Below are 27,904 nucleotides of genomic sequence, written 5' to 3'. Positions count from 1 at the left end.
GCAGTCAGGTCAGTGGAACTTGAGCTCAGTAAGCCCATTTAACAAAGGGAGACATGATTGCTACATGGAATTCCTACACAAATAATCAGCATTTGTCACACATCCTAGATAACTCCTATTCAAAAAAGGACAGAAAAATGTGTGATTGACTGAAGTAAACACTGAACAATAATCTATTGAATCTGACACCTGAAGAACGTCCAAACATCTCCCCCAACTTCAAATACTTAAGTGATTGTAGATCTCATTTTGGCCACGCTTATTTTGGCAAGGTTCTTTTACCTTTTGCTGAAATTGTTATAGCAGTAAGTAGTATTACATCAACAAGGGCAATAGATGTTTTAACCATTTCTACTACCCCTGGGAATGGGAAGAATATACATTTTCCCCTTTTGCAGGGTGTAGTATTTGTTCTGTGTAGGTTCCCCTGCTTGCTGAACACTAAGCATTCTGTCTGCCTACACCCTCTCAGCATAGTAAGGCTCTGAGAAAACACTACTGGCACAGTTTTTCTCTGAACTTCTCCTAAAGCAAGTTTAAAGACAACAGAAATGATTTTTAGTCATAGTAAATTGTCCATAATGTACTTGCTACAGCAGATGATGCCACATGGTACTCCAAAATTCAACTTCTGCAAAGTCTTTGTAACATGGATGCAAGACTTTAGTCTATGGAAACTCTTTTGCCTTTATTTTATTTATTTATCAGACTATGGTTTATTTTCAGAGGAAAAGCAACTTGCAAGCCAGCTTCCCTTAGAAAAGGCACACTACCATCATGGAAGAGCAGCAACCACAATTAAGAAAACAGGTACACAATGACTTGGCATCAAGACAGCAGAAAATCGCAATGATTTTTTCCTTAACTTCCAAAATGCTGGATCACAGAACATGGAGAAGGCAAAGGTCTGGTGGGCCACCTTGTCCACAGCTGGCACAGGAACCTCTTCTAGCCCATACCTACTTGTCCTAAAGGTCCAGTAATCAGGTCATCAGGGCTGACAATTAGAATTCACAGTAACAGAAGATGCAACGGTCTGATGTTCTTTACTTGGATACAGTCTCTAAAGACTTGGGTTTGACTCTCCCTGGGCTGAACAGCAATAGATTCTTGCTACTTTTGTTATGCCTTGCCTTAGCCACAGGCAATAGACAAAAATGCAGAAATCAGGCTTCTTACCAGTGTTATGCAACCTATGCATTTTCCTCTCTGTCCAGACAGTGAGGGCTTAGCATCTATCTGTTCAGCGCTTGTGCCTTTGGTGACCACAAACAAGCCAGCTCTGTAGGTTGTTCAACTGGTGGCAAACAAACAGTTTTAAATACATCAACACCTTACAGATTCAGTTTGGAACAAGGCTACTGGTGCAAATGGAAAGTGTCCCAAGCATCTTCCAGATTTGGCTAATGATGATTTAATACGTTCCAGTTACTTCAAGGCAGAATGCCCAGTTAGTGTTGTATAACAAGCCAATATCATGAAGTACTCACTATTTAATCAGCTGTAAGTAATTTGGAGTTTTCCAGAGAAAATTAGCCTTCAATTCAAGATTACCTTGCAGACTGCACTCAGGGGAAATGTCCAGTTGTACTCTACATCTCATAATGTGTCATAGGAGATTGCCAAAAGATATAGTTTAATATAGTTTACGGATAATTCTTTCCCCTCTCTTTAAAAAAAAATAGTTTAAATTTTATGCTAATGCAAGTGTCATTACTACGGTCCCAGGAACTTTTACTGTTGAGTCTGAGCAAATGTAATGGGCTGAAACAAAGTATCATGGAAAAACTATGCAAATCACCATGTACAGTAAATCAAGCTAGTAGGCAGACTTCAGCTTTCTTCCACAAAGGTCAAACAGTCTGCAGTCTGAAGGAGAAGAAAGGGACATTAGTGCCCAGCACATAAATCTAATTGTAATCCACTCACATTACATAAGCACAGAAATACTAAACATTGGAGGCTGATTTGCCTTCGTTGATGGCATGAATGAAAATTAAAAAAAAAAAAGATCCTTCAACACTATTTCATGCACCTAGCCTGCCCATTCCTGGTGTCTACTTTGGCGTGCTGAGTATGAGCAAGAGTTTACAGAATAGAAACAAGATGTAAAACTGCCAAAGTTCAACATAAAAATATGTATCAAAGGGAAGACCAAAAGGCAATCTGATCAAGATCACTAAGTACTTACACCAAGTGATTCCTGACAATAGATGGCCCTTCACCACAGGCAAGAATCACACTGCAAAATACTACACCTGGAAGTTGAAGCCAGAGTCATTCAGAATACAAATCAGTTTTCCCTGAGGACAAAAATATATTTAGCGTGTTATCTTAATTACTCAAACTTTAAGAGTAAATAAATAGACAACTTTCCAAAAACGACATGAATTAGACACTAAAGACTTGAGTTATTAGGTTACCAGATGAAATTCAATATGGGTATCTCCAGTTGGCCATACTAAATCATCACATAGCCTCCACCAGCTTTAAAATAAGACGCTGCATTATTTTCAATGTTTTGCGTCATTTAATCGAAATATTATTCCTGCTCTGCATTAAGATTCTTAGAAGTATGACCCTTTTTCTATTTGTCTAGGCTAAAGCTTTGGCCTGTTTCTCTAAATTTTCCCATCTCAATGACACATGGCCCGAACAAGAACTTTGTCTTTCCCTTCAGCACTTTTAAGCCATTATTTACCTCTTTTCTTGCTGTATCTCCAAAAATCATTTCTACCTATACATTTTCCTCAGCCTTAATCCAGCCAGCACCAATATAACTGCATAACTTATCTGAACATTAACTGTAACTTATTCCTCAAACTTTTCAGGGAAACTTGTAGTCTCAAATTTCTATTTCCTATACTTACTCCTGGCAGACAGCACTGCTTTCCACCTTTCACAACCATTTACATGGTGGGTGTTTCTTCTACCCCAAGAGCACTGGATACTGATCTAAGCTCGCCATCTTTCCTTTCCTGGTCTTATTACTGCCTCCAGAACATGTCATCATCTGATACTTCCTCTCACTATTTCCTCATTCACATTCTTTGGTCTCCAGTGTATGGCTCTTTACATCCTTTCTCCTCATCTTACAGCTCTGCTTGCTTCTGTGGATCACCCGCCTTGCCTAAATGTTTGCTCACAAGCTTAGAGAAAGCTGTAGGGACAGTTTGCCCTTCTGCCTCTAAATCTGTACATCTTCCGTCCCTGGAAGTCCATCAGGGAAAGGTTCATATACAGGCTTCCCGATATTCACAGAATATCGATGTGAGACTAATACAGACTGCCTTGAATCCAATTGCTCAGCTCCCCTACATTTTGCCTGAGCAGAAGCAGCCTTTTGTTTAGGTCAGCCCTGTCTCCTCCATCAGCTGTCTTCAGAGGTAGTAAGCTTCCCCATGCTCATTACACCAAACCTCCTCAGCTCCATGTCCACTTAATTTTTTTTCTTTAAAAGAAAAAAGAAAAAAAGTAAATCGCAATCTATTTAAACTGAGTGCATAGTTTCAGCTTTTTTTTTTTTTTTTTTAAGAACTTGGTTACCTATCCTAGTGCATTCATACCTGGGTTGCCTAGTCATATTCCACAAAAATATGGAGATTAAAATAATTACATAAACCTCTTGCATTATTTCAAAATCCTATAACATATGAGCTGTACCTGTTGAGACCACAAACAAAAAAAGGTAAGTCATTAAGAACATTCTGCGTTAACAGAACACATTAGACTTTAAGAATTTATACCAGTATTTCCACCGCCATTTGAAGAGACTAAATGGTAGAAACACTGTACAATGTTATTCCAAAAGCATCAAAACAACATGGATGTCACTTGGCAATTTGTTAAAGTAGATAAAGACAGTTATGAAAGGCAGAAGTTTCCTTGAGTTTTCATCGAAAATCAGTGGGAGTTAGGGAAAAGCTACATACCTTACAAAATGAGATTATATTTGAATACTCCTCTTACTTCTGAGGTCCTTTCATGTTCTGTGTTGCAAAAATGTAGTATCTTGCAATTGTTCAGTGATCAATTTTAAAGTTAAGGGAAGAATGTTAAAGCTTTCTCCACCTCCATATAAACACCAGCTATGACGATGCTAGATATAAAACGTCTGCTCCTGTACGATACTTTCATAAAGCTGATATTGCTTAGGCTTAGTGTTCTCAGGTTTTCACCTTGAGCAATACCACCTCCCAGTTGCCTTGTTCTTACCCATGCGTGTTAGTCTTTCCCCAGTCTCTTGGAAGAAGAGCTTTCAGACAAGGGATAATCTTTTTCTTCTGTGCTACGCAGTTCCCAGAACATGATTTAAGCTTTTCTTCAAAATCAATGTAATGTTTTTTCTTCATTTTTCACCCTGAATACTTTCAGTGAGGCAGAATATTTTTTTTTGTCCATGTTAGAGTAAAAAGGAAATTACCATACCCTGTTCGGTCTCATTTTGAGACTTTATGCAATAAAATCTAAGATCGGTGGGATTTTATAGCCAGTTTTAGAAGTCATTGAACTTTAATAATTTAATCAAACTCCTAATAACAGGTAAAATAATTGTCTCTTTATAGAAGCATTTTCATAAACACTGGTGTTCTCCTATAAATTGTACTTAGTTGTTAAATCAAGATTCAAAAAAAGATTCATTTTCCCACAGAAGTTTTTAGACAGGCTATGAATTGTTCCTTATCTTCATTATGTGGAAGCAGACACAGCAGATTACTATAAGATGAGTATTAGCCTAAATAAGCACACTTGTGGCTCTGAGGGAAAGTGAATGTTATTTTAGTAAATTTACTGAAGGACAGATGTTTAACAACATCAATTTCATTTTCATGGCCCTATGGAAGTTAGTAGGATTTTTACCCACTGAAACTTAACACTAAATATTTCCAAAAGTCTTCTTTAAGTATGCAAGAAGAACATCAAATGATCATTAGGAAATTCAGCTGCATTATGATGAAGTACACAGCCATACAGATGTCTCATTCTGCAAAAAAGATTCCCAGGTTTTGTATGGAATGCTACGTCAGCTTTTTGTTTGCCTGTTCTGAGCTGACCTGAAATGTAAGCACCACATTAAATCTCCTGGGTCCTCGAGAAATCTAATTTATGCAAGGAGAAAACCAGATTATATTTAAGCTACTCTGGACTGCAAAAAGCATCTCGAGGATTGTTACAACCCGTGTCACCTACAGCAAACCCAGAGACTTGATGTGGTCACACCATACCTTCTGCTTTCATAGAAAAAAAAAAGAGGTTAACAGGAGGTAGGCCATGATGCATCCCATCCACAACCAAGAACCTAGTTGGGAAGAGCATCTCTTCCACCGACACATACCAAGACAAGATACCTGTTCAGTGCTGCTCTCCCTGCTCAGAGGCATTGAAGTAAATACATGCTTAAAGGATTTATATATAGGGTTACAATAGATTAGGACCTGCCTAATTCAGTTCAACTTGAATTAACAACATACCACATTTCACAGATTTAAAGCAGGTTTAAAATAATCTACCTTTACAGGCTGACAACTGCATAGGTAAATCAGTAGTAGACACATACCAAAGTTTTCACACAGCTGAGGATCAAGTGGCATACTTTGTATTCAGTATTTAGAAAGAGCACCATATTCCTACCCTGTTCTTCCCTGACCTGGTATACCCAGGTATGACTGCTATTTGAGACAGGCAACTGAGCTACAGAGAGAGCACTTGTGTTTCAGCATGGCCATGTTCATGAGGAGTTCCTGGCTATACAGTTTGGTCCAAAGCCATCCACAGTGGTATTGGCAGTCCGAGCTATCTTGTTTGTTGGGATTTGATCTACTGTGCATCTCCTGCATAACTAGCGCCAGCCCCATGCTGTGGCCCCAGTGCGGGAGTCTCACTTGAACAGTTCAAGTGCCACAGGCTGGACATTGCAAACCTAATTCATTCTAAAATCCATGGTGTGACTTCTGCTTAAAGAAAAGAAATGAAACATGCTACAGTTGAGCCTGAGATTCATAAGCTAGCAATACCCTAGCAAGAGCTCTGAGCTAACTTCTAGGCCTGCCTCTTCTCCCCTAGGCTTGAGATGGCTCATACTTACCTCACTTGGCAGTTACTCTGGTTGTTCCCACCTAAAACTGGCTTTGCAGGTCTGCAAATGATCAGGGAAAACAACCAAATGAGTAGTGTCAATTCATACAGGCCACACATTACTCGCAACTGTTCTCTCTCCCCCAGCTGCTTTACTCCATCAGCCACCACATGCAGTGAAGCTTCTGCATGAAAAATGAGCTAAGGCTAACTTCTGAAATATTAACTTTATGAAGATAAGAAGGCAAGAAATGCACACTGAATGAGCAATGGGGTAGATAAGTTCAGTACACACATCCAGTAAATATAACTTGGTGCGTAGCTATAGCTTCCTGCAAGCTATATCATGCAACTGCTGAAGCCAAGGGATTTCACAATTCACTTAAAAGGCCAGTGCCCAAGGTCTACTCCTCTTTGTCTGTCTGATGTCTAGCACAAGATCAAGCAGGGCCTCCAGGTTTTACTATCAGTCAGGCTGCATTAGAAGCCATCCTAAAATAACAGGCAAACCTCGATCAACACCCATGAAGCAATAGCACAACATTCCTACAAACCCAATTGCTTGACCAGCAACGCCGTACAGGAGGGGATTCACCTGCAGCTCTCCTCGTTTAGTTCTCTGCAGTACAGCTCACAGCCTTCCTACCACAGCCATGGCTAGTCAGCCTTCCCATGTGCCAGGACTTGCCACTGTCTGGAATCAGAACTATTTCTCTGTTTGTCAGTGTCATTCATTATTAGTTACATTGCCGATAGCAAAGAATATGCAGAAGTGAACTGTCTGAAGCATTGTAAGAAGGAAGAAAGGAAGATAGCGTGCTGTTAAAGGGAGAGAGTTCAGAAGCTAACTCAGGCTTTTCAAATAACTTTAAGAAGCAAGCGACTATTTTAATGCATTTAAAATATTTCCCTGTTTCACATAAGTAGGTAGGTAAAATCTGTAGTGGTTCAGATATTATGCTGACTGGGAAATTACAAACACCCAAACATATATGGCCATTTTCACTAACAGTCTTCCCCAGCGTGTCCTAAATAAAAGTTTGGCTCCATAGTACTCAAACATAACCAATTGGACAATACTGAAACATTGCTTTTTTCACGAAGAATGCATGTTAAACTAAAATACCATTCTCACTTGGAAGCACTTAGTCAGTAGTATCTATTTATATAACTGTAGGCTAATTAACTACGAGTAATTGAATCTATAAATAAACGGAAGAAATAGATCACATTTTGTTTAACTGCCTTAAAGCTAGAAGCAAGTCACACATATTGCATGTTTTCAGAGAGAAAACTGATAAAGCTTGCTATGAGGTTAATTTTCTTGATTCTGGCACATTCCCACAATTGGTAAGTAAGAGACACCCTTCAACTTGCTATAACGACACTATTCATAATACATTAATCTTCCACAAGGCGTTTACTAAGAATTGATAATTCAGCAGAGGAAGACTAAGTACAGTTTAAGTAGGCTAGAACAGAGCTTGGGGGGAAAAAAAAGCTCAGCATTTGTGTTTCAGTAATCTGAATGCTGCAACCTCTCCAGCTAAATTCCAGGCACAGATGCCTGGAGGTGGAGCAACACTAATTTTAATGCATACATTTTGCAGTCCAGACCAGTAAACCAAAAAGATTAGTAGTGCCCAAGCCAGCTTCCAATGCCTTGGACAATCAACAAACAGTCTTAAAGGAAACAAATAAAGGAACCTCCAATTAATTTAAATCATAACACTAGAAAGTTGTGGTTTTTTTGTAGTTGTTGTTTCATTTAATTAACACAACAGCTATGCTGAATAAGGTTACATACCACAGCAAAGCTACTCTGCATGATAGCTTTGCCAGACAGAAATAGCAAGATTGTTTTTATGGTTTAATGTTCAGGCTGGAACAAGGCCCCAGAGATACTCAGCCATCATGAAAGCTCTGCATGCTATTATGAGTGAAAAGCAAATGAACCAGTCATCTGAAGGGTAAATACAGTGAGAAATAATTGAACATCCACTAAACAAAACAAGAGAAAGGAGCTAATGAGGTTTTGGTAGCAACAGCCACCGCAGAAGTTCATACGATAATGAGGATAGGCAACACCAGGTCAAGAAAAACAGGAGGGCAACTCCTTCAGCTGCCAACAGCTCAGGTGGTATGGCTGCAAGACAGAGAAGCTAGAGAGAAGGAAAGAAGTGTTTTTATCTTCCTTGCGCAATGACAACATCTGAATGAGAGTACAGCTTAAAATAAAAGTAACCAATCTGTTAATTGTAAAGCACAGCCCCACACAACTAATAACCCGTGCGTGTCACGCACATAGTCAAGAGTCAAAGGAATATGCTGTTTTCCATGACTCATCAGCAATGGGCACAGAGACTCTTGTAAACATCATCAAGCAGAGTTTTATTCATTCTGAACTACGCATTAGGGAGTTTAGTGGACGCTGTTAAAATTCTTCAAGCAGCAGTCTGGAAAATCATGCTAACAAATAACCTACCTTTGTAATCTGCTGTGCATGGAACATAACAATAAGTCAAACAGGCTGTGCATCAATAGCCTACCGGAGCATACTTTGGAGGCATTTTGAGGACCAAAGCAGAAGGGAGAGGGCCTCCAACCATCTGAGAACAGCAGAAGCAGCCTACTAATGCACGCCCTGGCCTAGCTGATTGTTAAAACAGCAGGACTCAAATTTCAAACTCCAGGTTTCAGAAAATAATTCGCAACACCTAAAAGTAACATCCATCTCTTTTGAAAAGAAAAATGGGTACCTCTTATCTACTGTTTTTAATGTGTGACTTGTCTTGATGGCAGACATTCAAGGGTATTATTAGTTTGGATATTGTTACTACAGTAAAAACTCCAGCGTGTTTAGAGCCCCTAAGACTGGTGTCAGTACCGGGGTTCTTTTGTTCCTTCCCCCTGGCACCCCTATATAGGGAACAGCAGAAAGAGCTGAACTGACTTGCCCAAGGTCACAGAATAATTAAGTGACAGGACAGAGATGAACCTGAGTCACCATTGCTCATGCTAGCAGACTAATCAGTGAAAAAAAATGTAATGAGGAGTGATCACCTAAGGTTTCCAAAACCTTTCATAGCCTTTGCCTCTTCCCCATACACGTCATTAAATGGGAAAGTTTATGGAAACAGCTGAGGAGACATTTGTTTAATAAAAAAATCATCTAAGGTAATAAGACAATAATTCTTTGCTGTACTTGCTAGTTCTCTTAGGAGTGCTGGTTTTATTTTAGGGAATTGCACTTAAAAGAACCTGGAGAAATATTGCAGGATGAAAAACATAATTAGCCAAAGAAAACTTTAACACCAAACAGAAACATGAAACTAGTACTTCTGTAAATATGTCAGATGATGTTATAAAGAAGATTTAAGTAACTCAAGTCATTAATCACAAGTCTTGAAAAAGAAACGGAGGCTTTAAAAGTATCAGAGAAAAGTTTAGCATAAATATTAGGAACCTCTAGTAACCATAACAAGCAGACAGTAAGACAAGCTACCAAGGAACATTCCGAAGTCACAGATATGAGCAACAGGTTGGAGACTGGTTCATCTTTGAGATCTTTCGTCAGTTGTGCAAGGCAGAACTAACCATCTAGAGCTGACCACGGCCTCCGTCTCAACAGCAGTATGTAGAATTGCCTTCACCAGAGCTCCCCTACTGAGAGAAGTTTCAAAAAACACTGGGTTCCCCTTAGGGAATGGGAAAAAAGAGCAGCAGTGTCACCATTCCTACAGAAACCTGGGCTCAAGCCACCCAAGCAGAGCCACAGCAGCTCTCAGTAAGACTTTTCAAGCCACAACACAAAGCAATATAATTACACCGAATTTTTAATTCTGGCTTTCTTTAGAATACACTGGGAAACTGTTTTCTGACACCAAGGAACACTTCAAAAATAACTCATAAGTGAAAACAGAAATCACCATTAGTCAACATTACGATAATGCATTTCCACGTTACAGGCCATCTCACCTACTACATGAAAGCGTTGCTGTACAAGATGAAGTACAATGATACATTTATTCAGCTCTCAGAGTAAATACCACTCATTTGAGCAGAACTTCTGTGATTCTGTGAACTCAGTTCCTTAATCTTTGCTTCTCGTTCATCTCAGTCTGACAACTGGGCAACTGTCTACAGCTGTGAAGAGGGAACCTCCCATGTAATAAATTTCCTAATACTCTGTAATATATTATGCATTCCACATCTCTCCAAAACCAGTGTTTCAACTGGTTTTATCTTTTACCCATGGCTTCCAAACATGTCAATTCTTAATAGCGTTAAGTTCCTTAATTTTGTCCAGATTTTTAACTAAAAAAGCTAAGCTGCAAATCTAGCTTCACATCAAGAACTGGATGCTACAGTCTTTCAGAAATAAGGATTGCTTAGGTCAGGGAGGAAATTTGCGTCTACCTTGAATGTACCCTGAAACAAGGGCTTTCCAACAAGTTCATCTTGATTTCTTTTACTTATTTCAACCTTAACTATTTATATTGGCATGATGCAAGACATCAAATCTCATTTCTTGGCATGGGATCTTGGCCCTGTGCTTGTGGCAAGATGATGTTTCTCAGGCTGTTGTGGATGAGAAGAGGAAAGGCTTTAGGCCACCTTCATAGTTTCTGGATGCGGAGATTTAACAAAAGCAGAGTGTCCAGCCCAAACTACAGCAGGCCAAAGTTATTTCAATTTATTTCAGCCACCCATGGACATAAAGAGCCCACACAAAGTGCAAGAATATCTGATGCTAGGGTCTATGTGAACACCACCTCCCCCAAGTACATGGCACCACAGCACTGCTGGTGGCCCTCTGCCACCCACAGGTAATTCCCATGCAGCTGGCTAAGATGGAAGCTGTAAGGTAGAGTGAAGACGTGCCAGATCTTTCCTAAAAAGAAAAACCGTGCTTTGTTCTCTCAACTTAAGATTTTCCATATTTCCTTCAAGCGACACTTCAGATCACCAGCTTGCTATTTCCTTGTTCCACCATACAAACCCTCCTCTTTAGTTTTCTGGCTTGGCTACCTGCTTTTTCGTGTGTTTCCCTTATCTGTCTCCAAGACAGAGTGCAGAGTCCCTTTAGGTGGTATATCAGGCTGCAAGACCCGTGAAACTTACTTGTCTATGAATCGTGCTGCAGAAATGAAATGTGTGAACTTCTCACCAGATCACCAGCTCATATCACAGAATCTGACCAAATGCTCCCGTGTCACCACCAGTGTGTTACTGGTGACACAAGCCCAGATCCCCATCAAGTAAACTGGAAAGCAGGCAACTCCCCTCCTGACCTCATGAGCTTACAGAAATTCCCTCCAGAGGGTGAGCCAGCTGACCACTGACACTGGGAAAGAAACCCATAGTGTAGATGGGAACCACTCTCCCAGCTCGCTGAGCCACGGTATCACTCACTCTGCATCACTGACTTCACATAGCCAACAGAAAAGTGTCTGATGAGGGCACAGTCAGGGTCTCTCCGCCTTTCTCTTCCTTCTCTCTTGGTTCATTTCATGTTCTTTTTTCCTTGATGCCTCTTTCAGGTGTCCTGGAAGGGTTTGGTCTTTAATTTGTCTATTTAAGCTACATTGAAAGTTAGATGCATCTGTGTTCATACAGAGTTATTGAGTCTTCTACCTTGGGGTTTTTACTCTCAATAGGAAGTTTTTCTGCAATGAACAAATGCAGCTTCCAGGAGAGATGGAGGAGTGCAAAAGAAATGCTTTTCTCCTGTGAGCCAGCAATTTCACAGGCAGCATCAAGAGGGCTACAAGGTTGGGAAGCTACCTTTAATGGTGCTGTGGACTTCACTCAGCATGGCATGAGGGAGAAGGTGCTTGATTAGAAGAGAGCCCCATGTCTCCTCCCTCCACCAGGAGGCAAAGCCAGCCAGCCCCTTTGCCGGGAGAAGGCAAGACATGGTAGGTAGTTCTTACTTCAGAAGTAGTTTTGAGCTGCTTGATACCTTGAAACACACAGAGGATTGGGAATTGAGTAGCAAAAGCACCTTAGAGAAAGACTAGAATCTGATCTCAGTTATGCTTATCCATCTAGTTCATTCTCTTCTAGGTAACAAAATTCTCACCCTCTTTGGAAATATTCCCAGTAAAATGCCCCAAATTAACTACCTCTGAAAATACTGATGGGCAATACCTCATAACACAAAACAAGAACATCTTCTGGGAGAAAAAAACTTTCCCTAATGTACAGTGCAAGCCTTTCTCCCTGTTGTACCAAGGTTTGCAAAGCAAAAAGAATCAGCCCTATAGTGAAGAGGTTATGAGGACTTCATCTCAGGGAGCTGTTACAATTCCAAAATTATCAAGGCAGACACTTCTGGATTGACTCCCTCATTCCTCCAACTGGCAGCACGTGGAAGTTTCAACTCAAACCCATTAGATGACTACAGGCCTGCCAATGCTTCCTATAATGGCATTTCTCCCTAATCTCTTGAGTTTTAAAACCTGACAGTCTCACTCTCAGCCTAGAGAGCCTGAGGCAGGTGCAAAGTAGTCTTGATCTCACTTAAAGGCAAGATCATTCTATTCTTGGTCATAAAATGCCAGCATTCATTATGAATTCACCAGCTACATATGAAAGGGCAATGGGATTACTGCCTATGAACCTTAAGGGCATCAGGGAGTAATACAAATTTAACTGTCATTAAGCTATAAGTAGCTCTTGTACCAAAAGAAGTTCAGACTTCCTCCACCAATTAGCCTTCTCTCCTCAACGCCTACACATGAACCTATGCATACATTATTTTAGCTATGTACTGGGAGGGAAGAGATCTATTTTCAAAGACCCCATGCTCCTGAGTTGAGGGCAGGAGGTCAGACTGTCTGCGCTCACTCTACTTACTTGTCGACTGAAGGAAAAAAACAGTAAGGATGCTGGCTTTTTAAGTCAGATGAAAGCACTTACAATTCTCTTTTGCTGCAGGTTGATTTGTTTAAGAACTCTGGCCGCAGTTCTCATACTCATAAGGAATTGTTTCATGAAATGGGAACAGTTCCTGCGCATTGCTTCGTACTTAAGCTGCATCCGAGGTGAATCAGGTCTGGGTCCTGTGCAGATGAATCCTGAGCATAAATAAGCTGTGCTGTCATGTCACAGAATACGAAGAGCAGGCATCCAAGTAGAAGTGATGGAAAAAGCTTTCAGTCCAAACCATCCCATGCAACTACCAAGCAGACTCTTCCCTACCCAGTACTGGGTGTAGAGTCCTCACTCATGGCGGCAGTCCCAAGGGGTTAAATGGCATTATGTGCACAAGCAAGGCTCTTGTACAAGTCTTAAAGAGCAACCCTAATTCTGCTGCCCCTGTCCACACCTTAAATAACTCCTTTCTCTCATGTTTTCCCCAGAACCAACCCTTTATCAGCAGAAAATTAATGCATTTACAGATGTGGGACTATTAAGCACCACAAAAATAACTACAAATTCTGAGCCTGTGCTGAAGGTAAATGACTTCATGTGCACCACAAGTGTGGACAAGGACAAAACCTCATCCAGCTACAGTACCTAGAACAGGGTTGGACAAGGATACATATGTAATGCTGGTACGTGTCACCAGCAAGGAGGTGTCATTCTGCAGCTTTGCTGGCACCTCACTGTTTAAAGGAAATAGGGAACAGAATCCCTATTATCAAAATAATCAGCTGTTAGGCCACCTGCTACACAAACCTTTTCACTGAGCTCCAAGTTGGGCACTTCAAAGATCCCATACTTGTATATCTCTTTCAGCCGTAAGTATCATTCTGGCAGAGTTGGACTTTGCATCCAACTAAAATGGCATATTGACTATTTCCTAAAGCCACTTTATTATCTCCCAGTAAGAGCCTAGAAAACAGCACAGAAGTGCCTTTTGTCACACATTTCCTATATCCTCTGTTCCCAGACCCTGAATTTTGTCAGACAATTTAGACATACTAAAAAAAAACGTATTTTAAAGTAAACTTCTAACTGTGCAATGCTCTAAGCTGCAATTTAATCCTTAAGAAAGGTTATTATTCTCAGTAATTCAACTTATAAAGTTTTGACCTTGCCAGAGAACTGAATGGCAGTTTTTCTTCTTTCTTGCCAAAGACCAATTACAGCAAGGTTTTACTAATACAATTTAAGCCTCCATGCCCCCTTTACATTTTTCGTGCTGGGAATATCATATGTTTTGATAGCTTTGTATTATGCAGTTTTGCACGGCTGGAGATTTCAAACACTGTGATTGTCCTGCCAGGAATCACACAGGGGGCTTTCCTTTAGAAATTCAGCTGCTATGATTGTCCTGCCAGGACTCATATAGTTGTGTCCTGATGTGGAATGCCCTACGATTTCACTGTGCTAAGAATTTAACTCCTATGTTTACCTTGAGGGGAGTATGGGAACACCAGCAGTGAACTATTTCCCTCAGACTTGTCTGAGTTCCAGGATGTGATTTCACCTCACTTCACAGGGTTTGTACCAATTAGCAGGCGCTGAGGGATCTCCTTTCTGAATAGGCACATAAGAGCTCAGAGGGCACTGTTTTTCCAAGCAAGTTATTTATGTGAAATTCTCTTGCAGTCCCTCAGGTTTCAGCTCCATTCCCAGAGGAGCCAAGGTGTGTGCTTGAGTGAAGATCCTGCGTACCTCTCAATCACATTTCTCCTGCTCCTCTGACTGTAGGTGCCACCACACCGGGACATGAGAAACACATCCCCAGCTCACTGTATTGCAGAACAGGGTGCCTGCATTGAGGGCCCATTTGCCACAAGTCAACGTGTTATGTACTTGAGAAAAAACTCTCCCCTCCCAGAGCACAGCAGCATTATATTAAATAGTTGCAATTAGTAGAGTTAAATGACGTGCCATGAGGAACACAGAAGCAGAAGCCAGGGGAACAGCAGTTATTGGTGCAGTGCACTCCAATTTCTGGTTACCATAGGAATGGAAATGTTCTCCTAAGTGGAAGGAGATTTACTGTTGGGAGCCTCACTTTTTGGTAACTTTTTCAGTTACACGTCTGACATGTACAGCTCCTATGACTGAAAACAACTTCGAAGTTTTTGAGTGTATTCTTTCTATCCAGTGATTCACTTGCCTTCTAAAAAGTGACTGTGATGTCTCTGGCTGTATCCACTCCATGGGATGCCTCTCTACCATCTGCTCTTTGAAGAGAGCGAGCTAATTTGTGCCAGCTCGAGAAAGAATTCTCTTCTACCAGACAGACACCTGCCCAACAGTTACTACGCTGTCCCTTTGTACAGTCTGCTTCACACAGACTGGACCCATCAGCATTTTTCTGACACCGCGCAGCAAAGGGTACAGAAAACCCTAAAACTTTTCAATATCAAATGACTTTTTCACTCCACACAACACAAAGCGTGTTTAATGATGAAGCAGCAAAAGCTCATCCTGCAAGACAAAAGTCAGGCTTGCTGCTGCAAGTTGCAAGTAAACAAAAGACCACAAGTAAAGCAAACATAAAATACAACCTTCAGCAAGACTTGGCAGCAGGAGCCCTCCCCAGCTGTCCATGCCCTTCCTCTGTCTCTTCTACTGCAAGAGCTCAGAGCACCGCATCCCACAAGGCTGTACACTCACCTGCCCCCCACAGCCCCCATGAAGACTGGGGGTTAGATTCCCAATTCAAATACAAATGCCTGAGATGACTGTCTGGGACCACACATACCTGAAGCTGCCTTCCTAGGCCTGGCCTAGCTTCAGGGTACCAATGGGTCATACAAATGATGTGTCAGCTGTTGACAGCTTCTTAAATTCAGACAGGCTGGGTGCAGTGACTACTTCACTGGGAAGCCTGTTCCAGTCTGCAACCACCCTCTCGGTGAAGAACCTCTTCCTGATGTCCAGCCTAAACTTCCCCTGCCTCAGCTTCACACCATCCCACAGGTCCTGTCACTGGTGATAACAGAGAATAGGTCACCTGCCTCTCCACTCCCCCTCGTGAGGAAGTTGTAGACTGCGATGAGGTCCCCCCTCAGCCTCCTCTTCTCCAGGCTGAACAGGCCCAGTGCCCTCAGCCGCTCCTCATACGTCTTCCCCTCTAGGCCCTTCGCCATCTTCGTCGCCCTCCTCTGGACACTCTCCAACAGTTTAATGTCCTTTTTGTACTGTGGTGCCCAGAACTGCACACAGTACTCAAGGTGAGGCCACACCTCGAGTGCGCTCATGAGCACTGCTACACTGTTTATCGTAAACGTAATGAACTCATGCTTCATCTCCTGCATCTCCTTGTTTCTGAACATGGGGAGGCCACAAGGCTGTCTGCCAGGTAGACCAAAGTGCTATGTTCCACTAGGAACAGCAAGTATAAAACCTCAAGGGGAGCTTGATTATGTAGGAGATAAAACACGTCAAGAAAGAGAATGGAAACCATGAAGTTTTTTTGTTTGTTTGTTTGTTTTTTACAACAGTTAAAGACAACTGCAAGCACCAGGAATTTCATAATTTTAAAAGTTTTTTTTTTTTAAACTCTGTTCCTCTCCCTCACCCCACCCACAAAAAATATATTTCTTCCCTTCACAGGAAGGATCATAAATTATGAAGCAGTCTTAAAACCAAACCTTCAACTGCTTTTGTAGATTGTTCAAAGTACTAATGGATTTTCTGGCGTACAACCACCAGCTCAGCATACATCATGGTTATTGACTGTAGCTGTTGAGAAAACTCACCTGTTATGGCAGGACTGTCAATGTATTGATAGCATACATGCACCAACAGGACATCTGAGTATGGAACGAGGTAATCAGAGATGTTATTTGTAGTGCTTTCAAACTCTTTCTTCCCCTTCAGCACACAGGAAAAAAAAAGTAATAATGCTTTATCCTATTTAAACAGCAGTTACTTTCAAAATTCTTTCAACAATATTCTCCTCTGCAGATTTACTCATCTACGATGCAGATTCATGCAGACCCTGCCATCCTCAAGAGTTTGCCAGTTCATGTGAGGTAATATATTTGTCTAAGCTGGGTTACATGGAGACTTTTGCTTTCAAGACACCCTTCACTGTTTCCAGAATGGAAAATTTAAGGTTTCCTGAATAAGTGTAAAACGTGAAGCTTTAGTGCCCAGTATTTTGGCTAAGAACCTTCAGACTGCCTGTCACCTTCAGAGATTCACTTGTGTTTTATTCACAAAAATGCCTCAATGAAAAATGCAATTGAACGCCATCCAGGTCGCTTCTAGGTATCGCACTGCATATTAGAGACAGAAGGCAGATAATCTAATCTTATTTACTAGAGGTATGCATGTCATAAAACACCTGCAAGCTGGTCTTCTGCCCAAGCCATTTTGCTCAGCAACGAATTACCACCTGAAGAAGGACTTCCAGAAATGACACTTCAGTCCCAATTAATCAAGCCTTGCTGTAAATCACTGTATGTCATGCAGGAGGGCAGAGCTCCCGGAGTATTGGTAGGTGTAGAGATCTCATGTCCCTAGGCACACAGTAACCTCCACAGGCATACCACCTGCTGTGCTGCTGTTTGTGTGTGTACTAGAGGGATACGTAACTCAGTTCTGTTATTCAAAGACCAATTTCAAGACGATGCACAGCAGATTCAAGCTGTACCTACTATTATTTGTAATGAGTGCTTGCAGCACTGAACATTCACTTCTTTCAATTATTTGTCAAATTACAAGAACATAGCTCATCACTAAGCTTAATGATTAAAAGGGACTATTTGTACTGCTTCCCATATATTTCCCAGCATTATGCTATCTAGCTTCTTTCATAATGATGTGAGTGAAATCTCTCCTACTACAAAGATGTGTGATACGCTATATACTCACTTCTGATCACACAGGGGCACCTATACGTAGAGCCATGAGATTTATTTAGAATTCAAGCAAAATGAATTTGTTCTGAGAACTTCAATAAAGAACAGTGAGGACTTCAGTAAAGACTTGCATTTGAGCTTCCCAGCTTAGAACTTCCTCTCAACTCTCCTAGAGCAGATGCTGTGCTGAATACAGCATTCAGGAGCTTTTGCATCCAAATCATCCTGCAAAGTAGTATCCTTCCCTGCAACACACTCCTGAGCTGTCACTAAACTACAGTAGGGGAGCTATGAAGGAACAGAAACACTCCCACTTACTGCAAATATCTTAACTTGCAACAGTCCCAAGCCAAGCAGGCTCCATGGTCTGCCAGTAGGATAGAAGGAATAGTAAGAAAGAAATTAGAGTTATTTCCAAGTTTATAGTCAGTAAGACAAACAGGCCACATAACACCCAAATAACCCCATGAAGTACATACTCAGCCAGAATTATCTGCAAATATTATTAAGTTTGAGAGAGCTTGCTCTCAAAGGGTCTTTATGTCAGGAATGGCCCATCCCATGAGAAACACAGTATATATACTTTAAAAATCACTACTTAATAATAAGTGCTAGCAATATAAAAAACAGTGCTGCAGTAATAGTATAAGCACATAAATGCTAACATTTGCTCAGAAGCAGATAAAAGAAAAACCATAAACTTGTGTGAGTCAGCTTGCCATTTTCAGAGAAAGTTGTTTATGTCCCCCCACCCTTTTTTTTTTTTAAACACAGCAGTATGAGAAGTCAAATTCACTGCCTTCATCATAACAACACAGATAGCCGAGCTCCTCTTTTTATCTGCCAGAAGGCACAAGAACTTTCCTAGGGGTGTAAATTATGGGACAGCTGGGTTCTTACATCCATCATCTTTCAGCACAATCCTATCAGTTGAAATCTTCACTATATTCCCCTCTTATGCTCCAAATCTTTTTCTTTTTTTTTTTTCCAGTTCCCTTCTCCTCTTCATGAGGCAAAGGGCTTGACAATTTTTAACCTAATAAAGGTGAAATACATTTTTCTGTTGCTATCATTTCAGCCTGCACCTCTTCCAATCCATCATTTATCCATGTTTAATTTATGTACTTCTTTGCTGAAGATAGCCAACATTTTCTCTTCAATCTCAGATCTGTTCCAGCCGTTTCTAAAAGGACTGCTTTCTTTTACATTGTGTTAGGGGTGTGTGTGTACATTGTTCATTTACATACCCATTTCAGTGCCTAGGACTCCTCCTTCAGTGCGGACATCACTGTTTCTAGCATAAGGACTTGTGCTCAAATTACAAGGAAGAACACAGGTCCAGATTAATTGCATTCAGGCCAACAGTCCATTCAGTCTATTCATCTTCTTTATCAGACTGAGATAGAAGAGAAGAACTTTATCAGATGAGAGAGAAGTGCTCTGGCACCAGGACCATCATCCCCTTTGTCCTTCCTATGCACTCCTGTATATTGCTTAGAAACTGTCAGTGTGATAGCATTTGTTGTGGTTTTGCACATTTTCATCTTGCGTGGTCTTATTTGCTGCAATAAACAGTACACTTCGCTGGGTTTCAGATGCTTCTCTTTTTCTGCCTCTAGAATCCTATCCTGTGCTATTTAGGACTGTCTGCAAATCTCATGTTATGAAAAAAAATGTCTTAGTGATTTTCAGTGTAGAATAGATTACTCTTTTGCTTGGTTAGTGCCAGCAACAGCTAGTTGTTGGTCTGTCAGTAGCTGCCTTCTGGTGGGTGGCCCCAAAAGCCTGCCATGATCTGACTTCTTCCAGTGGTTCAGGTAATCCAGGTTTTCCAAGCACACAGATACTGTTCGCTAAGCTTTAAAGAAGCATCTAAAGGTGGAACGTTTCTGCCTTGAAACTGAAGTTTTACAGCTCTCCAAAGCTATTTTCTTCTCTCCAGATACTGGCAAACCTGCTTCCCTATTTAGTAGATCTTCTGGAACAATTAAGGTCTTGTAATTAAACTTACTGGGCCATGATTCACACATCCCTTTTTTCTTTTCTCCAAGTAAGTATATTTGTCCTTTTGAAATCTTACCTGTCCTCCATGAGTTCTCCAAATTAACTGAAATTGGGTCCAATTAAACAGTTCACAGAGCACACTAAGTTAAATTTAATCTGTCTGCTGATTTGAATATGCTCAGATTCTCCAGGAATTCTTTAACAAGCATTTTCCTGATCTGTGACTTTCCCAAAGCTCCTGCTATGCTCATTTCTAAACTGAACACTGAGACAAAAATAACTGTTAAGCACTTCAACCGCCACGTGTTTCTCCCAGTGGAGAAACTGGACATGTACATCCACCATCCCTAGAAATCAACACATTCACTTACACAAGATGACAGGATTTACACCTCAGTCCCCTCCACAAGTAGGGGTTGGTGGCAGCCAAGGAATGAGGTTAACTCTTCCATACAGCCCTCGGTTTTTGTCTAGTAGCATTTCCAGTTTTCATTGCCCAGTCCTCCGCTACGGTGACCCTTCAGTGAAATACAACACACGCCTGTCTGTAATCAAGCTCACAGACTTAAAGGTGCTACTGGCTAGTTAATACTCAGGCCTGTTGTTGCATGAGGTCCTTAGATTGTTTTCTAGGGTGATTAATGTGTTTAGGTCTGGACAAGTGGTTAAATACAGCACTGAGCTGAGATCTGTATCTTTTCCAGTTTCCTTTTAATGTACTCCCTTCCAGTTTGTACCTGTTCTTAGTCCAAAGGGCTCTGATGGATCTTTACTAAGCATAATTTTAAAATGCCGTCAGTTTACTGAAGTGCTTCACTGTTGTGGTTTTTATCAGCACTTTCTCTCTGAAGGAAGTCTTTCAAATTTGTTTCAAAGATAAATATATCAGAATACAAACACAGCCATAATCTCAGTAAAGCACCGTACATCAAAGCAACAGCACTGTCCTGTCAAAGAAACAATCTCATCAAAATTCTGTCAAATGGTTTTGATGAAGGAGAAAGAAGTACATCAAGTATATCAAAGCATGAGCACATTTGTATATCAAATGACAGCACATGTCCTGAACACTATGAACAGGACTACTGCAGAAATACAATAAACACTATTTGTTGCACAAAAAGCACTGGTACTGCTTACTGAAAGTTAGACAACGGGGAACCAAGAGCCTCGTGTCTGACACCAGCTCTCATTTGAAGGGAAATTTCTGTTAAGAGCTTCCTGAAAATTCAAATACACTTACAGTCATGTAATCACAAAATAGATAGTTCAGAACTGATGGTAATTAAATGAACAAGGCTCTGCTGTAGTAAAATGAAGCTACGACTAAATGTCATAGGCACCAGCAAAGTATTTCAGCCACACAACTATTTTTCTCTGAATAGTTTAATTTTTGCAGACAAGCAAACAGGAATAGCAACGCTATTTTCACAGAATAACTGCATTGCACTGTCATCTTTTCCCCCTTTTTGGTAGAGAGAAGGTATAATAAAAACAACAGTGGAAGATCACTACACTAATTGAAAATGAGGTTTGAGACTTTCATTAAGAAACTGTCCCCCCGCACCCAAGATATTTTTTCTTGGAATTCACAAAAAGAGTGGGGTGGAGCAACAAAGCCCACTTCCCACTACAATGAAAGGAAATCCAGTGGCAGCACTTTCTAGAATATGCCATTCAATGCAAAAGGTTCCTTGAAACAAAAAAAAAAAAAGCATTTCATTATATTATTCCTATAGAGCAAATGCTTCAACACAAACTGTTACTTCTGTAGCTATTCACCTCCCAGCAGGTGAACATAGTCACATTCAGCATATATTTCAGGCCCATAATGTTGAGATCTGCTCCTTGAATAAAATCCCATGAGAATCAACAGCAAAACCCTACAAACTTCAGCAGAGAACCACAGGATCATTCAGGCTGGGGAAGACCTTCAAGATCATCAAATCCAGCCATCATATTTGCAGATTCATCATCCTTTTCTTTTTCAATTATGTCAGCTCCTTAAGTCTTTAAATACCCCTATGGTGTGGAAGCTACTATTCAGCTGAGCTTTGATACAGTGACCACTAGCCCTAACAGGGCACTGTACTCAAAATATAAAATAATCCCTTTTGGGGCTCTTCAGAGGTGCCTGGGAGCTAGTTTAGGTTAAACTACACACCACCATCTCTCTGCTAGGTTTTCACCATGTGAAAAGAGTCCACATCCACTAATATGATAAAAATGTATTTTTATTTCCCATGACTTCTTGCATATAAGCCCTTACATTTTGTCATTAGTGATGTACCATTTTACTGTCTTAATAAAGACAGAGACACAAAATTCCCCCTCCTTTTAACAGCAGAGTCCTTTCTTGCCTTGTGCACTGGCTAACTAAACAGCCTGTTAACCAGCTGCTAATCTCCTGCAACAGCATCATGGTGTCCCATGAGATAGATAGGAGCGCACCCAGTATGACTAATTACAGTACAGCGCTAACGTGGTGGAGAGAAATTAGATGGGCATCACAGGCTGAGCAATCTCTGAAGCTGATTTACTGCAATACCTAGAGCTCTGCCACACACAGCACTAAGCACACAAGGCAGTCTTCAGATCATCTTTTCAGCCCTGTGACTACTTGAACGAATCTCAGATCAGGAAGTCAGAGCTGCAGTGGCCACGCGCAAGTTGCGAGGGGCTATGGTGACTTGCGTGGTATCACAGATGGTCTTCCTAAAGCTCCTTGGAGAGCTTTCCTAGGTCAAGGGTTTCATTAAAAGGACAACTGTGCCAGCCCTAACTGGCACTGCCTCTGAGCAAATACAGATAAATGCTCTCGGGAAAAGGGCAAGTTGCTTATAATCTCCCATTATTCATGGGTGTTTTACCAGCTGGCAGCAATGGATTAACATGTACTCACTGCTCATGCTGATCTTTAGGATTCACTGAGGTGAAAACAAAGGGATCAGCCATGGATTTCTGACTCTCCTGCATCTAGAAGTTAAATGTACTTAGTAGCAGCTGTGCTAACACACTGAGCCTACTTACATCCTCCCCTCATTACACTTGATCAGGGTCAGTCATTCAGCTGCAATAACTTAAAGGTCTAATTGGTAATGACAATGGCTAGCAAAAAGGATTATTTTTTTTTAAATTGGCAAGGTTAAAGCACATGAAAGAAGTGAAACCAGTAAATCTTCAAACTGCACGCTTGTGTATTTTATACTAAAAGCCATTGTATAAAAATAACCATCCCGCTCTACCAACCCAGACAAAGGCTCTAATACCAGAGGGAGAGCTGGATTTGTTCTTAAAGTCTGCTTTGGGCCCAGTAAAGACTTAAAAAAAACAACCCCCAAGCCAGCACACTTCTAAACAAGACATTGCTGAACATAGGAGTTCAAATCCCCATAGACAGAGCTGGGACATCAACGCAGGTCAGTCTTATCTGGGATGAGAGCTCTGATTACTAACAGAAAAATTTGGTAAAGCAGATCTTTTCACACTACTTCACAGAAAAATACTAAAAGCATAGGAAGTAACCTTTACATAGTATATAAATTGGCCTGCTTTCAAGAAGAAATACTGTAAACTTTATTCTTTAATTATACTCTTTGAAGCGGCAAAATCTCCAAGGAACATTTAAATATGGATCTGCAGTAGAAAAGCAACATACTGTAGGTGTAGCAAATTAATTAGGTTTCTCATTGCTAAGTTACTAATTGACATGGGATAAGAATGGGAATTGAAAAATAATTGACCATAGCAGTCTCGTAGTAGAGCCACAGAATGTTTTAGAATCCCTGTCAAGAATAACATAAATTATAGTTATTATAAAATAAGTTGGTACTCTATGCTATTCACATATGAAAGTCTGAACTTAATCCACAGCAGATGGAACTATGCCAAAAATAGTGATATGAAGATAATCTCATGCCATCACAAACCCATAAGTAGGACCCTCAAAACAGCAAGATTATCTTTAAATTCATGAAATTTCAGTTTACACAATTTAAAATAATTTTTCCTGGTGTGATGGCACAGAAGGACTCAGAGACTGAATTAAATTTTCACTACCCGAAATACTGTTTGTGAGCAAAGCCCAGGATCCCCTAGTCTTCACTAGAATCCAACCGCTCCGGCTTTTATTTAAAAAAAAAAAAAAATCTTTTAAAAAAATTGAAAACTGTAGTTTTTAGCTATTGCCTCTCTGAGATACAGTTTTTGAGCCGGTGTTTTACTGAGATATTTTATTTTATGCTAACTAGGACACGCAGCTTCATCGGATCGTATTTCTGAGGGAGCTTATTTCTTCCACAGGCTTTTGTTCTAAAGACATAAGTTAGTATACTATTTCTCAAATAGCATGTTCCATCATAATGCTGCAGTGGTATTTCTGAAGTACTTATACAGCTTAGAAATGACTAATATTCTTTAAATTATTGCTTCAGATCAGTAAGAAAATATGTAAAATAAAGCATGTTAAAAAAAGGAAATATATCAGAAAGTCACGAATAACTATATGGCTAATTTAGCTAGCAACTTGGAGATAACCTTAGTACTCACACTTCCTTAACCAGCCATACACATTAATGTGTTGACATGAAGTCATCCAGCAACATTTTTGTACGAAAGCTAACAGGTTATTTCTTATTTAAGTTTTTCTTCCACTTTAAGTTTCCCCTTAATAACAGCAGACCAGTTTTCTCTCTTCAGGCCGCAACGTGCACATTTAAGACTTTATCTAGAGCCTACTGAAACCAATAAGTATTTTTCCATTACCTTAACGGGACCAGGCACAGACCCTTCAAACCCTTTCAAGTCCCCATTCCCACGCGGCCACTTCATTGTCTTCCATTTTGGTACTTTTAAAGAGCTAACCAGGCATATAATTTTCCACAACCATTAATCCTAATGGACTTCCTCAGCACACTTCTTTTTTAAGTCACTTACCAGCATAACACCAGAAGTCACTTCTGCAGTCACTGTGAGCTTCACCACAAGTCACAGCAGCAGAAGGCTCCTGCTCCACACCCTCCATCCTCACTGTAGTAGAGTTCCTCTTCTCAGATGCAAAACAGGCACTCAGTTCAGCAGTCTACAGCCCCATCATCAAGACTTTGAGTACATGAGGTACTCCAAAAGTACCTCAGCAAGGCCAGAATCTTCAGTTCTCTGAAGCTCACAAGTTGTTAGGCATTGGAATGGGCTGCCCAGGGAAGTGGTTGAGTCACCATCCCTGAAGATCTTTAAAAAATATTTAGATTTAGAGCTTAGTGTTATGGTTTAGCGGAGGACTTGTTAGCGTTAGGTCAGAGGTTGGACTAGACGATCTTGGAGGTCTCTTCCAACCTAGATGATTCTGTGTGGGTTGTATAACCCTACAGACCATTCACACATCTCCAAGCAGCTTTACTTAGACTCCAGTCCTAGCAGAGCTCCTCTCAGCCCTTTTTCAAACACAGTCGTGCTTAATCTCAACAAAGGGAGTCAAGGAGTAATAGGATACAGGTTATCACTCAGCAAGGAGTGCACACACGCCTGTTTTATGTCATGCTCAATCAAGCTCAGACAATACAAACACCTGTGGAAGCCAGGGCAGGGAGGGCTCTTCCTGCAACGCACTGGCTACTGAGCCTCTCTGCACCATAACACCACCTCAACATAAATGCAATAAAACAAACTAATATGCCTGTAATATTCATAAAATAATACCCACTTTTTCCACATTTACCATATATCATCATCTATGAAGAAAATAAGCATTGAATCTGAACTATAGCTACATGGAACATTAAAGAGGACCGGGGACAGCTGAGTATCAAAGGGAACGAATGCATTTGCATTTCATCTCCTCTCAATGATTTGCTAATAAAATGGAATATGAAGGTCTATACTCCACAGTTGGTAAGAGTCCCCGTAATGAAATCTTCATAAATAGCATTAATATAATTGCAGTCTACTGACCAGAAGAGGTTTAGGAACAAGCTAGCATGAGTGGATAAAGAACTGCGTCTAATCTTCACAGGATATAATTCCACCAGGTCACACCCTCTAAAATGGTAATTGGATTATGTGGTATCAAGGACATAACAAGGAATTGTCTCCTCCCTTCCGGTGTCAGTACAGAATTATTTCTTACAGCCCATTCTCAGTAGTTTTAAATTAGTCTGGTAATAGAATCCAGAGCTTTGTGGCCCCAGAGAGATAAACAGGAAAAAATCAGAAACGGTCTTACATTTCCCTCTGCTTGGTTTCATCTCCCACTAGCAACCCGTTTGATATCTATGAAGCTGTAATCAAGAAGAAGAAACCAAGACTCCATCTGAAGATGTATGGCAGGAGGATGAGAGACAATGGACGTAAATTGAAAGAAGAGAAGTTCAAAGTAGGTTTAGGTGAAAATCTTTTCACCCCAAGAACAGCCAGAACAGGCTGCCTCACACGGCTGGGCAGTCTGCATACTTTTTGAAGTTTGAAGTTTTTGAAGTTGAAGTTTTGGAGTTTGAAGACCCAGCTGAGCACCCTGCCTTGTCTGTCCTGGCCTTGAGCCCAGTGTTGACTACAGAGCTCCTAAGGTCCCCTGCTGGCCTGAATTATCCCATGATCTCATTACCTCTCGTCACAATTGTGGACCTGAAATAATTGTGTCTACTTTCTCATTTCTTGCATCTGTTAAGTGTTTTAACAGTAACAGGGAGAGCTCTGTTTGGTTTTGCAATATTCAGAAAGGAGAAACCATCTGCTCCTGGATGGCCCTCTTTCATTGTCAGAAGTGAAGAAGACATGTTTAATGTTACCAACTCTCACAATATATTTGAAGCCTGAGTCCATAAAGTTACTTGGTTAAATAAAAGTCTCCGTTTTCATTTTCTTATTTTTTCCACACTGCATATTGGTAAGCCCACACAGCTTGAGAGAAAAAATTAAAAATGTGTCCTAGATACAACATCCCAGCTCAGATCCCAGAAGGCATATCCAACATGCACTGATTTCTGTTTGCAACGTATGAGTTTGGTGCCTGTGTTCTGACTTGTAAATACCTAGAGTTAGCAGTAGTGACATTTCCCACATATTTCGGGTCTAGTAGTCCCACCTAGCACAACATCTGCAGCTAGAAAAGTAAAGGAGAGCAGACAGAGGGGACAGAAACACAGCCATTAAGAAGTATGCATAACTGCAGATGGACAGGGGAGGTATAATATATATGCAAAGTAACATTATAACAACCTCATTTGGCTTTGAGTTTATGAGGTAATAAACAAGCCCTGCAGAAGTCTTCTGAGAAGCATCACCACTCCCTTGGGCTGAGGTCCTGGCATTTATTTGCCAGAGGACTTTATTGTCTCATAAAGCAAAAGCTAAGTGAAGCAAAAGCAAAGTATTTCTTGCTCTGAAAAACTGCAATATCAGACATGGTTATTTACTGTATGGTAACCCCATTATTTCTGGTCTCCTCACAGTGCTAGGATGCTGACATTTGAGAAGAGAGTTGCTGTCCCAATTAAAGAGAAACTGCCTATTGCCCTTCCTTTTTCAAAAAGGTGTTGTCCTTTTGAAACTTCACAGCTTCACTGCTGCACAGTTTTGATATTCTGGCCACTTCATTTAGGTGCTCTGAATAGGAGACAGAGAAGATGACAGAGAAGACAACATTATCAACTTTCAAATTTGGTATTAACAGAAATCAAGCATCTTTAATATGACAGATTAATTCAAGAGCATGATCAAGCTAAGGAGCTTAAGTGCTCTGCACAGTAGAGAAATCAGTTCTTAAGTCATAATCAGAATCTCAGACAACATTATTAAGTTATGAGCATTACATCATCACAACAAACTTTAATTGGCTGACCCTAGGGCACTACATGGCTGGCACACGAATTTGTAAAAGTTTTTGTTTTTTTTTTTCATGGGCACCATTGGGTATGTATGCATAAGTATTAGTATTGGCGTACTAGGAAGTGTTTTATATTATATTTTATCAGGGAGTGTAGCGATAGGACAAGGAGTAATGGCTTTAAACTAAAAGATGGGAGATTTAGATTAAATATAAGGGAAAAATTCTT

At 40.6% G+C, this 27,904-nt stretch overlaps 1 long non-coding RNA gene across 1 annotated transcript in view; it reads right to left on the bottom strand.

The window, feature by feature from the left end:
* The window catches only part of LOC121068530, a 58,529-nt gene extending 33,559 nt beyond the window's left edge, over nucleotides 1–24,970 (bottom strand). The window contains exon 1 of the long non-coding RNA XR_005818936.1: nucleotides 24,792–24,970. This is a non-coding gene — a long non-coding RNA (uncharacterized LOC121068530). The remainder of the gene's footprint in view (nucleotides 1–24,791) is intronic.
* Between the last annotated feature and the right edge of the window lie 2,934 nt (nucleotides 24,971–27,904).

The sequence above is a fragment of the Cygnus olor genome, chromosome 3 (genome assembly GCF_009769625.2).
Source record: "Cygnus olor isolate bCygOlo1 chromosome 3, bCygOlo1.pri.v2, whole genome shotgun sequence".
NCBI classification, from domain to species: Eukaryota; Metazoa; Chordata; class Aves; order Anseriformes; family Anatidae; genus Cygnus; species Cygnus olor.
This window is presented reverse-complemented; position numbering and strand designations above follow the sequence as displayed.